A 14,040-nucleotide genomic window follows, 5' to 3' on the forward strand; every position below is an offset into this window, starting at 1 on the left:
TAATGAGAAAGAACTGTGTTTATCTTGCTAACCTTACCCTCCCTCTCTCTCCCTCGCCTTTTCCTCCTGTTTCTCTGGGGATGTGTCACAGGAGTGCCTTATAAAGAGATGTTTGTAGATAGATGCACAATAGAAAAGAAGCCAGGAAATGGTGCTCAAGAATATATAGCATAGTTCGTTGATTTTATAGTACCCATAAAACTATTTTGTGGTGCAAATAGCTTCTTGTGTGCAGCTCTTAAAATGTGTCTCTCCTTCATGAAGTGGAGAAGTGACCATACACGGCCCATCCTAGGGGCCAAATTCTGCTCTTGTAACTTGTAACTGGATGACTGACCTTGGGCTCTGATATGCTGATCTCCCTAAATCAGGAGTGGGCAAACTCTGGCCGTTTGAAGCTGGACCTCGAGCTCCCTCTGGGGAGCAGGGTCTCTGGCTTGCCCTGCTCCAGTGCTCGAGCAGGGTTGGGGGCTGCTCCACGCACAGGCACTGACTCTGTGGGTGCTCTGGGGCTGGAGCACCCACGGGGAAAAATTGGTGGGTGCTCTGCACCCACCGGCAGCCAAGCTCCCCGCTCCACCCCCATCCGCCCCAGCTCACCTCTGCCTCCTCCCCTGGGTGTGCAGCGTCCCTGCTTCTCCTCCCAACACTTTACACCGCAAAACAGCTGTTTCACGGCAGGGAGGGTGTGCGGGGGAGGGGGGAGGAGCGGGAACACGGTGTGCTCAGGGGAGGAGGCGGAGAAGAGGCAAGGCCGGAGCGGGGATTTGGGGAAGGAGTCCAATAGGGGCAGGGACTTTAGGGAAGGTATTGGAATGGGGGAGGGGCAGGGGCAGGAGGAGGTGGGGCAGGGGTGGAGTTGGGGTGGGGGTGGTGAGGGTTGAGCGCCCACCAGTGCCTGGAGAAGTTGGTGCCGATGGCTCCATGCTGCTTCTGGAAGCAGTGGCATGACCCCGCTCTGACTCCTACATGTAGGGGCAGCCAGGGGTCTCTACTCTGCATGCTGCCTGCATCCCAAGCACCACCTCCGCAGCTCCCATTGGCCGGGAACTGCAGCCAATGGGAGCTGCAGGGATGGTGCCTGTGGATGGGGCAGTGCACAGAGCCGCCTGGCCATGGCTCCGCGTAGGAGCTGGAGTGGGGACATGGCCACTGCTTCCGGGAGCCGCTTGAGCTAAGCGCCACCTGGAACTTGCACCCCTGAGCCTCTCCCCGCACCCCAACACCTTGCCCCAACTTTAAGCCTCCTCCTGCCTTCTGAACCCCTCGACCCCAGCCCAGAGCACCCTCCTGCACCCCAAACTCATCATCCCCAGCCCCACCCTAGAGCCCGCAACCCCAGCCAGAGAAATGACCCCACCTGCCGCATGCCAACCCTCTGTCCCAGTCCTGATTCCCCTCCTGCACCTTGAACTCCTCATTTCTGGCTCCACTCTGGAGCCTGCACCCCAAACTAGAGCCTTCATCCCCTCGTGCACCCCAACCCCAATTTTGTGAGCATTCATGGCCCACCATACAATTTCTATTCCCAGATGTGGTACTTGACCAAAAAGTTTGCCCACCCCTGCCTACAAAAGGGTTCAAAAGGGAGCTAGATAGATTCATGGAAGATAGGTCCATCAATGACTATTAGCCAGCAGGGGCAGTAATGGTGTCCCTAGCCTCTGTTTGCCAGAAGCTGGGATTATGAGCAGGAGAGTGCAAGAGGGGAGGGCTCCTGCCTAATACTGAAAAAGCGGGATGATCAGCGTGCCTATACACAAATGCAAGAAGCCTGGGAAACAAGCAGGGAGAACTGGAAGTCCTGGCACAGTCAAGAAATTATGATGTGATTGGAATAATAGAGACTTGGTGGGATAACTCACATGACTGGAGTACTGTCATGGATGGATATAAACTGTTCAGGCAGGGCAGAAAAGGTGGGGGAGTTGCATTGTATATAAGAGAGCAGTATGACTGCTCAGAGATCTGGTATGAAACTGCAGAGAAACCTGAGAGTCTCTGGATTAAGTTTAGAAGTGTTAGCAACAAGGGTGATGTCGTGGTGGGAGTCTGCTATAGACCACTAGACCGGGGATGAGGTGGACGAGGCTTTCTTCCAGCAACTAACAGAAGTTACTAGATGACAGGCCCTCATTCTCATGGGCGACTTCAATAACCTTGATATCTGCTGGGAGAGCAATACAGCGGTGCACAGACAATCCAAGAAGTTTTTGGAAAGTGTAGGGAGCAATTTCTTGGTGCAAGTGCTGGAGGAACCAACTAGGGGCAGAGTTCTTCTTGAGCCTGCTGCTCACAAACCGGGAAGAATTAGTAGGAATTAGTAGCAGAATTAGGAAGCAAAAGTGGATGGGAGCTTGGGAGGCAGTGACCATGAGATGGTCGAGTTCAGGATCCTGACACCAGGAAGAAAGAAGAGCAGCAGAATATGGACTCTGGACTTCAGAAAAGCAGACTTTGACTCCCTCAGAGAACTGATGGGCAGGATCCCCTGGGAGAATAACATGACGGGGAAAGGAGTCCAGGATTGCTGACTGTATTTTAAAGAATCCTTATTGAGGTTACAGGAACAAACCATCCTGGTGTGCAGAAAGAATAGTAAATATGGCAGGCGACCAGCTTGGCTTAACAGTGAAATCCTTGCTCATCTTAAACACAAAAAAGAAGCTTACAAGAAGTGGAAGATTGGACAAATGACCAGGGAGGAGTACAAAAATATTGCTCAGGCATGTAGGAGTGAAATCAGGAAGACTAAATCACACTTGGAGTTGCAGCTAGCAAGAGATGTTAAGAGTAACAAGAAGGACTTCTTCAGGTATATTAGTGTAAGCAGAGTCAGGATGAGCTCTATCCTGACATCTGGTGGCGAGTCATGGTGGATTGTGGAAAAGAACTTCAGGGGTTGATCTCATTTGCATAGGCACACCCACCCCGCCTAGATGGTCACTTTGGTTGCTGTAGGAGCCCCAGTTTCTCTGATATTGGGGCAGGAATAAACTGTTATTATCCTGATTATGTGAATCAAGGACAGTGGAGCTATACTTGGCCTTTTGTTATGATGGAGGGACTCACCATCAACTAAGCAGCACTCGCTAGGCAAGTGTCATGGGTTCCAAAGCCCAGTGAAGGGAGAGAGGCTGTGGATGGGTATTAATGCCTGGTGGTATGGGCCCTATGGTGAGAGCCTTACATGCTAATTGCACTTTCTCCTCTCTCCACTGTAGAATATCAGAGCTAATTTTGATTCTGTTAGGAATCTAGTTACAGGCTGCTGAGTTGATTTCACTTTGGGCCAGTGGTGCACCAGCACTGAGGCTCCCCTACTACAAGCTAAAATCACTGAGTGTTGTGTTAAGTAGTGGCAGAGCAGAGTGGCTGGTGAAGCGGAGCAGTTTGTGGGATGCCTGGAGCAGCTCATGGGGGTGGCTGGCAGAGTGGAGCGATTCCTGGGGTGGCTGGTGGAGCAGAGTGGAGCCTTATAGAGAGGTGGGGCAATCAGCTTTGGACCACATAAGGTGCCCCTTATCACCCCCCCCCCAATTTCCATCCAGGTTGGGAGGTAAAACTCTGCAGATAAACTTTTGAACTCTGGGGCTGCACTGACCAGGGACAGAGACTTTTGGGGTGTTGGACTTTTGGGACTTTGGGTGATTTTGGGTTGCTGGACTCAAGAACCAAAGGGAAAGGACATGCCCCAATTTGCTTGGGGTAGGGTTTTTGCTCATGGGTTGTGTTATGAATCCTGTTGGTGGTGTTTCCCCAACATAATGCCACATAGTTTCTCTCTGTTATTAAAAGGCTTTGCTACACTCAGACTCTGAGCTTGCGAGAGGGGAAGTATTGCCTCTTGGAGGCGCCCAGCGGGGGTGGTATATATGTGTCCAAGGTCACTGGATGGGGGCTCGAGCCGGTTTTGCATTGTGTTATTGGAATGGAACCCCTAGATACTGAACCCGGCCCTTGTTGCTGCCAACTCTGATGGGCAGAAGGGTTACATTAACAACAAGAAGAAAGTCAAGGAAAGTGTGGGCCCCTTACTGAATGAGGGAGGCAACCTAGTGACAGAGGATGCGGAAAAAGCTAATGTACTCAATGCTTTTTTTGCCTCTGTCTTCACGAACAAGGTCAGCTCCCAGACTACTGCACTGGGCAGCACAGCATGGGGAGGAGGTGACCAGCCCTCTGTAGAGAAAGAAGTGGTTTGGGACTATTTAGAAAAGCTGGACGAGCACAAGTCCATGGGGCCGGATGCGCTGCATCCGAGGGTGCTAAAGGAGTTGGTGGATGTGATTACAGAATGATTGACCATTATCTTTGAAAACTGATGGCGATTGGGGGAGGTCCCAAATGACTGGAAAAGGGCTAATGTAGTGCCCATCTTTAAAAAAGGGAAGAAGGAGGATTCTGGGAACTACAGGTCAGTCACCCTCACCTAAGTCTCTGGAAAAATCATGGAGCAGGTCCTCAAGGAGTCAATACTGAAGCACTTAGAGTTGAGGAAAGTGATAAGGAACAGTCAGCATGGATTCACCAAAGACAAGTGATGCCTGACTAATCTAATTGCTTTCTATGATGAGATAACTGGCTCTGTGGAGGAGGGGAAAGCAGTGGACATGTTATTCCTTGACTTTAGCAAAGCTTTTGATATGGTCTCCCACAGTATTCTTGCCAGCAAGTTAACGAAGTATGGGGTGCATGAATGGACTATAAGGTGGATAGAAAGCTGGCTAGATCGTTGGGCTCAATGGGTAGTGATCAATGGCTCCATGTCTAGTTGGAAGCTGGTATCAAGTGGAGTGCCCCAAGGGTTGGTCCTGGGGCCGGTTTTGTTCAATATCTTCATTAATGATCTGGAGGATGGCATGGACTGCATCCTCAGCAAGTTTGCAGATGACACTAAACTGGGAGGAGTGGTAGATACGCTGGAGGGTAGGGATAGGATACAGAGGGCCCTAGTCAAATTAGAGGATTGGGCCAAAAGAAATCTGATGAGAAATCTGTACAACAAGGACAAGTGCAGAGTCCTGCACTTAGGATGGAAGAATCCTGTGCACTGCTACAAACTAGGGACTGAATGGCTAGACAGCAGTTCTGCAGAAAAGGACCTACGGGTTACAGTGGACAAGAAGCTGGATATGAGTCAACAGTATGCCCTTGTTGCCAAGAAGGCGAATGGCATTTTGGGCTGTGTAAGTGGCATTGCCAGCAGATTGAGGGATGTGATCGTTCACCTCTATTCAACATTGGTGAGGCCTCATCTGTAGTACTGTGTCCAGTTTTGGGCCCCACACTACAAGAAGGATGTGGAAAAATTGGAAAGCGTCCAGCAGAATGCAACAAAAATGATTAGGGGACTGGAACACATGACTTATGAGGAGAGGCTGAGGGAACTGGGATTGTTTAGTTTGCAGAAGAGAAGAATGAGGTGGGATTTGATAGCTGCTTCAATTACCTGCTTTCAAAGGGGGTTCCAAAGAAGAAGGATCTAGGTTGTTCTCAGTGGTAGCAGATGACAGAACAAGGAGTAATGTTTTCAAGTTGCAGTGGGGGAGGTTTAGGTTGGATATTAGGAAAAACTTTTTCACAAGGAGGGTGGTGAAGCACTGGAATGGGTTACGTAGGGAGGTGGTGGAATCTCCTTCCTTAGAGGTTTTTAAGGTCAGGCTTGACAAAGCCCTGGCTGGGATGATTTAGTTGGGGATTGGTCCTGCTTTGAGCAGGGGGTTGGACTAGATGACCTCCTGAGGTCCCTTCCAATCCTGATATTCTATGATTCTATGATTGGGTGATAGGGCATGGATCACTTTATGATAACCTGTCTGTTCATTCCCTTTGGGGCACCTGCCATTGGCCACTGTCAGAGGACAGGATACTGGGCTTGATGGAACTTTGGTCTGACCCAGTGTGGCCGTTCTTATGTTCTTCTGTACATGCATGGAAAGTCCAGTGATGTGACTTCCAGCTATTGCTCCCTGTGGAATTCTCATGGAGGATCCATGTAGATCTAAAATAATATTTTGCCATAGGGCAGTAACTTTTTGGAAAGGGTTCTGCCTATAGCTAGTAGCCAACCTGCATGTTTTCAGATACTGAGCTGTCTTGCACTGGTCATCCAGTTATTTCAGCCTGTGCCTCCCTCTAAATTTAAATTCCCCAAATACTATAAAATCAATCCCAGACCAACTCAGTGGATAGATGAGGCTTCAGTTTAATTCCACCTTAAAACAGTTCTATAACGCTTATTACAATTATATTTAAAAATGAATACTTTGAAATGCATATGTGAGTTTATTGTGTTTGTGCAAAAATTATGTAGCATCCTAAAGGTCATAACTAGCTATTTGCAATTTATCCTGGATTACACCTCTTCCTATTTAGCCTTCAGCACATTTTAGAACATTGGTATTTCAAGAGCCCAATTGTGAGCCTTTATTAAAAATGTGCATAAAAGAAAAATACTCAGAATCTGCAAAAAGAAAAGGAGTACTTGTGGCACCTTAGAGACTAACAAATTTATTTGAGCATAAGCTTTCGTGAACTACAGCTCACTTCATTGGATGCTGTAGCTCATGAAAGCTTATGCTCAAATAAATTTGTTAGTCTCTAAGGTGCCACAAGTACTTCTTTTCTTTTTGCGAATACAGACTAACACGGCTGCTACTCTGAAACTCAGAATCTGGTACGTCTGCAGACGAGTAGGGCAATGACCTCTCCTGAACTTTTTTTTAATTTGTTTTTCAGTTATTGTGAATGTGATTGTAGGAGGCTGATCGCTAGTACAGCATTAGCCATATAAGCCCAATATGGGGCTGATCCAAAGCCCAATGAAGTCAAAGAGACACTCTCCCTATGGGCTTTGGACAGGGTTGCCAACCCTCCCAGTTTTGCCAGGAGTCTCCTGGAATCAGGCTCTATCTCCCGGAGGCTACTGAAGAGGCTACTCCAAACTAGGAGATTTTAGGTGACTAAAAGTCTGATGGTGCAGCGAGGCTGTGCCCCGAGCACTGACTCTGCAGCTCCCATTGGCTGGGAACTGTGGCAAAAGGGAACTGCAGGGGCAGTGCCTGCAGGCAGGGGCAGTGCGCAGAGCTCCCTTCTCCCCACAGGGGCCACAGGAACGTGCTGGCTGCTTCTAGGAGCAGCGCACAGAGGGGGCAGCATGCAGTGCCCCCTGGCCCCACTTACCTCAGGCGGCTCCCGGATGGTGGCACAGCGGGGCTAAGACAGGCACCGCCCCAGCAGCTCCCATTGGCTGCTTGGGGTACGGGCATCGCGCGGAGACCTCTGGTCCCCCCTTAGGGGCCTCATGGATGTGCCAGACGTTTCCGGGAGTGGCACAGAGCCAGGGCAGGAAGGGAGCCTGCCTTACCCCTGCTGTGCCACCGCTTGGGAGCTGCCCAAGGTAAGCGCTGCCCGGCCGGAGCCCGCACCCCAAACCTCCTCCTGCAGTTCAACCCCCAGCCCTGAGCCCCCTCCAGCACCCAAACTCCCTCCCAGAGCTTGTAACCTGCACCCTCTCCTGCACCCCAAACCCTACTCCAGGCTCAGCCCAGAGCCCCCCCCACACTCTGAACCCCTCAGCCCCAGCCCAGAGCCCGCACCCCCTCCTGCACCCCAAACTCCTGCCCCAGACCAGCGAAAGTGAGTGAGGGTGGAGGGGAGCGAGAGAGGGGGATGGAGTGAGAAGCGCAGAGCCTCAGAGAAGGGGTGGGGCAGGGGTGTGGCCTTGGGTAAGGGATGGGGGGGCAGGGCAAGGCTGTTTGGGTTTGTGTGATTCGACAGCTGGCAACCTTAGCTTTGGCTCAAACAATTAATCAGTATTTTCACTCACTTCACTCTTATGTGGTGGCTTCTGGTATAGCATGCTTTATTTTTATGCTGTGTATATACACCGGGAATCTCTGTCCAGTCAGCTCTTGTCCACCTTGGCAATGGGAAATAGCACACTTAGGTTTCTGTAGAAAGCCCATGGTCCCAATAGGTAATCTGAGGGGGGGAGAGAGACCAATGGGGCAGTGACCCTTGGATCCGTGCAGTGGCAATCCTACTGCTCCTGCCCTGAGTCTTCCCCACAATCCTCTCTCTTCTTCAAAGGCCTTGATCCCATGGCTTGTTCCCATGCTCAGTGACAAAAGTTGCATTGACTTTAAATGGAGTAGGATCAGGGCCCAAAGGAACCCCCATAGTGCACCATTGAGGTAAACCATAGTCGCAACAAACTGCTTATTAAGGTGTAAGCTTTAAAACAATATCTATCTAATTAGTGTTTGGGTAAAATTAACATAGTGTTTTGAGAGGTGTATGTCTCATTGTCTTGTGAGTGTTGTTAGATTTAATTCTGAACGGCCATATTAGACTTTCACAGGCCACAAGGCAATTGAGACCAATCAAATATTGCAAGTCAGCCTGACAGTTGCATAATGGCAATGTAATTTGTATGTGGGTTCAGCTTAGAGATTTTCATTTTGTAGTGGGCTGTTATTTATTAATGATTTAGCACCTCAGATGGGAATGGTGCTCAGATACTATGGGAGTGAGGGCCATATTAAGTACCTGGATAGGTGGCTAAAGATGGATTCCTGGGCCCAATCCCAGGCCTCTGCATAGATGCAGGGTTCTGCCCATGCAGGCTCTGGGCCTTGGCTAAGAACAAACAGGAGTTGACAACTCAGTGACGGAGAGATGGGGACAGGCAGTTGTCAGCTGTCCAGTTGTGGATACTCTTCGTTTTGAAACAAAATAAATCCTTCAAAAGGAGACTAGACATGTTTGCCAACACAGATCCTTAGCAGTGTGTTCACGACTGTGACTAGGTTGACATGGCATCTTAAGCACATGTGTTAAATCTTCCTGTCCTGTAGAAATAAATGTACTGTACACTATTTCCTCTTTCTTACCCAGAACTGAAAATGAAGGTGTCCATGCAGGAATACCAGTTAATGCCACAGCCAAATCTGTGAGTGAGATTAAATGGGATAGAACTGTACCAGGCTACAGTGCCAGTGCAGATCAGAAAAAGGCTATAGTGTTGCCTTGTAGCGGAGAGAAAAGAGTAATTTAATTGTTCTCCCCTAGTGATGGGATGTGGAAGAGGAGGAGGGGTACATCTGGAAGAAATGGCCAGACAACAGTGGTGTGAAGTAGACTAGTGTGATTTCTCTGCATGCATTGCCTTCCAAATGAGATGATGAGACTCTGATGCTGGCAGACCAGTTGCCAGCTCATGCCAAGCCCCCTAGGCCTCACTGAACACTGACAAATGCATAGCTGGAAACCAGGCTGGCTCACCTGTTTGTTAGTATTATTAAAATAGGTGTTAGATTTATAGAGGTGTTTGAACTTTATGAAGTGCTTGTGAATTGCTGCATGCATTAATCTCATTTATAATGTCTGTAACCCATGTCATAAGGTAGTATGTTTGCTTTGTAACTATAAAAGTGTTTGCTATGAAACTGGAAACTCCCAGCCAGGAGAGAAGCATTACCAGGTGTGAGATACTAGTTTTCCATAAGAGGTGACATTTCCTGCCCAAAACAGGCCTATAGGTACCAGATGAACCACTGTAGAGCATCAGTGGACAAAAGACTTTGTTGATTGCTCCCCCTACACCCATGAAGAGGGGACATGTACAAATCCTTGTCCCATCACAGTTTGAACTCTGGGAGAAGGGAATAAAAATCCCTGACCAGAAGGATATGTATCACTATGCTGCCTGGAATTTGGCGAGGTCAATAGTTCTAAACATAAGCAAGGGATTCCCAAGCTGCTTAGCTTGAGTGAGCCCTAATGGACACATAGCATTTGCACATTACAGCAGCTTCTATTACCTTTTGAATCCTAAGACTGTAACTCATTTGTGTATGTATGTTTACCTGCTATAACCATGTAAATAAATCTCTTACTTCTTCTTCCAAGTCAACAACTCTTTAGTTAGTTTATTACAGGACTGGCCACAAGTGTTGTCATTGATGAGAGATCTAAGGTACAATTGACCTGGGGTAACTGAATGGTTCTTTGGGACTGGAAGTAACCTGGATATTGTTGTGATTTTTGGTGTAAGGGACCATCTATCAAAAAGACCAGTTTGCCTAGGTGCAGGGCCGGATTAACCATTTGGCTAATAAGGCTATAGCCTTAGGCCCTCCTATTTCTGGGCCCTACTGGTCAGGCAGGGGGCGCAACCAGGGCCGGGTGAGGGGGAGTGAGCTTGCTCACACAGCCCTGCTGGAGCAGGAAAGGCAAAACAGCCCCTGTGGCTTGGAAGGAGCTCAGCCAGCAGCCAGCTGCTTCCACTCCCTCTTTCTGCGTGTCCCCGCAAGGCAGAAACACACCTCCAGGTATCTGGTTAACACTGATGATTGGACACTAAAAATCTGGTTGCCGTGGGAACCCATGCCAGCGGTGGCTGTAGTTTGAGCAGGCATTGTTCCCCACCCCTGTTCCCTCCACCCCCAATTTCTCCAGAGCTCTGCTTAGCTGTCAGGTAGGGAAGAAGCTCCCTCTGTCCCTCTCCTCTGCTGAGACTGGCAGGCAGCTCCAGGACTCCGCCTCTTGGGTCCTAGTGGCCATCACCATCATCTCATATGTGTGCTGGGTCCCATTTCTGGACAACTGGTGAGTGCCTGGGTGGGGGGAAGAAACAGTACCAGAGCGGTAGGGTGGGAAGCTTGCACAGAACCTGCACACACTCTCCAGCCAGAATTTTTCCCCCTTCCATGTAAAAGGAACGAATTCCCACACATTTGTAGGAAAAACAAAACAAAACATCCCATTCTGCATACCAGTACTTTAACTTTTACAGTACCTTCCATCAAGGGGCTTCAGATTTATGATACACAGTGTTCAATACTGTATTGAACTGTACTAAAAATCAAAGAAATCCAATTTTTTTCTTTGATGTATTTTTCTGTATGGGGATGCACGGGCAACCAAGTTCTTTCCTTATGCTCAGCCTAGTTCCAAGGCCAACGCATCTTTGTACTTTTAAAGGGTTGCAAAAGCACTGGAGGAAGCTCAACACACACTGTTGTAGATTTCTCCCTGTAACTGTGCCTCAGTGGGCCACAACCAAGAATGCCAAACTCAGGACAAACTGCTGAGAAACAGGGCAAACACAACCCAAAACTGGTGGTATCCTTCCATAAGATATACCAAACTAGTAACAAAAGTAAACTTCTGTTTCACCACACTGGCTAACAAGAAGTCATAAAAGCAGATTCCTTTGGCATTCCAGTCCTTATATCACCACCAAAACCACTGTATTTAGAGATGAGTGGTTCTTTAAAACCAACCTCTTCAAATAAAAGGTTCTTCTGATCCCAAAGGTCCAGCCTCATACCCAGGTCAATATTTAACTTAGCTCTTACCCAAAATCACGCTGATGCCAATCCTTTAGTACCTAAAATCTAAAGATTTAATCATAAAAAGAAAGAAAGAAAGAAAGAAAGAAAGGTGAGAGTTAAAATTGGTTAAAGGAATCAAATACATACAGTAATTGTAAAGTTCTTGGATCAGTGATGGAATAAACCGCTGGCTTGATAAGTCTCTGGTTGCTTCCAGATCATTGGAAGGACTTCAGTCCCTTGGTTAGAATGCTCCCATTAGTATAGTCCAGAGGCTGGAGCAGGATAAGGCAAATGGAGGAGTTTCCAGGGTCTTTTATCTCTTCTGCCATGTGGAGGGACACCCATTGTTTTAAAACAAAGCCCTCAGCACAGCGAGTGGAGAATCACAGGTGACCAGCCAGTGTTTGGAGTCACATGGGCAAGTCCCATGTTCATGCCCAATTTCGCTCAGTCATTGCAGAAAATTCCATTAAGTGTAGATGGGCATCTCCCATGGTTCATTGTCATTTACATGTTCTTTCCATCGGCCACTCAATTTGAATAGTCCCTCTAAGATGTGCTGGCTAGCTACCTTGTGGGTGGTACCCCAGGAGCAAACATTTTAAATCCAAGTATAGAGCCAATACATATAACTTATAATACAAAAATGATACCTGCATACAGACAGCACAATCATAACCAGCAGATCATAACCTTTTTATAGATACCTCACTTGACAATCTTTGTACAAGATTTGCTGCAAATATATAACAGTGGTTGCAACAATGATCTATATGGTCATATTTTAATCAGATAACATCACACTCCCTCAAGGATTTTAAATCCACTTCTTAGCAGGCTATGGTAGAAAGACTGGCTGAATAGGCTAAAGGCAGGTTCTGTCCATTTGCGGTTCTCTAGCAGTTCAATCCATCAAAAAAGTACCTCACATTTGATTTCTTTTGAGTTTCATTCCAAAAACTTACAGCTAAATAAACCTGAAGTTAGTCCTCCTTTTTCTGCCCCAACTCAAACTAACTTCTTTCCTGAGTGGGAAATGTTGAGCAAGCATGGAATGGTGTGATTCGAGAAGGGAATGAGAACACAGGCCATTTCCTGCTGACAGTTACAGCTGTGTAGCCTTATTGACTTCAGGTAGAACAGATTTTTGCACAAGAATAGATTTTGGTTCCTTCTGCTTTTTCACACCTGGTATAAGCAGAATCTCATTCACTTTCCTCCCCTAAACTCTGAGCACTTAAGGGGAAAAAAAAAAAAAGCAAGGTCTGCTTGAGTTACAGATGCAAAGGAAACAGGAAGCTCTCCCTTCATTCTACACCAGCCTTAAACAAACACCAGACCTGACGTAACAAGGGTGTCACTACATCAGCCTTGGTAGGACGGTTCTTTTGAAAGATCCTTAATGGTTCTTTAAAGATGTTGATTTTCAGTGAAGTCTTTTTGTTCAGGGGGGCAGAGACCACAATAGGGAATAGCTCTGTTTTGTCAACTCCTAGTCATTCAACAGCTGAAAGGCTTTAGATTAAGTTTGTACAGTGATTTTGAAGAGCTAACATAGTACAGAAGTGCTAAATATTATGACTGTGCAACTACCTAAAGATCTGTGTTACTTCTAGCTGTTATCTTTTTCTTACAGAAAGCTTAAAACAAACAAACAAACGCAAACCGTTGGGGGGCCGATGTACATGGAACTCATGCTTAAAAAAACCTCTTGTCAGAGCTGTTGATCACATGTTCTAAAATAGATAATACTTAGTCCTGCCATGAGTGCAGGGGACCAGACTCGATGACATCTCTAGGTCCCTTCCAGTCCTATGATTCTATTCTATGATTCTTATTGTGGAAGAGCTTGATGACAGAATGGCTTGATGTGGTGAATCACTGGAGATTAACTACACAAACTGGATATCATCCCACAAATAAATATTTGGGTTCAATGAGAAAACAGTAATTCATTGTCCTCAGTCACTGAGAGGAAGCTTTCAGAGCAAGACAGCCTAAAATACAATGCCACCCAATGTAATTTTTCCACTACTACTTCCTCTACTCCAATGGATTTTACCCCTGAGTGGTTTTCTTTTACATAATAAAAGCCGGCTGCCTCCCAGACTGCAGTCAGAGTGAGATGGGGTATGTGGTGTAGAGTCCATAGCTTGGAGGGAAACACCTGCAGGGCTTGGCTTTGCACTGTGTGGAGAGAGTAGGGTAGAAGCACAAGGTTGGAAGGGGTGAGCGGGATGGGGAATGTTGCAGTGTTCATCCTCATGCAGATGAGCCTAGGTGGAAGGAGGCCTTTGTGAAGGACAGCGTCGCATCTCTCAGGCTACCTCACTCAGAAGCGTCTGTTTGAAGAACTGTGTGTAGTGAGAGTAGAACAAACTTGTTAATTTTACATAAATAAATATGTAAATATGTATATAGATAAATGTTCAATGACTTCATAATATATTTTGCAATATGTAATTCCTACTTAGGCCCTTCCCTCCCACTAGCCTTAGACCCCTCATACCCTTAATCCAGCCCTGCCTGGGTGGGGAGATAGACCAGAGTGCTGTGACTATGTCATGTCTATTATGGTGCTTGAAGAGTTCACACTTTATATTTGGTTGGTGAAATCTAATTATAAAGCACACAACCAATCTGGGGGGTTGTGCCATGGTTCCGAAGAGTCTGCCCTGAGGTTGGCACCCATGTT

Source organism: Dermochelys coriacea, chromosome 2 (genome assembly GCF_009764565.3).
Source record: "Dermochelys coriacea isolate rDerCor1 chromosome 2, rDerCor1.pri.v4, whole genome shotgun sequence".
Lineage (NCBI taxonomy): Eukaryota > Metazoa > Chordata > Testudines > Dermochelyidae > Dermochelys > Dermochelys coriacea.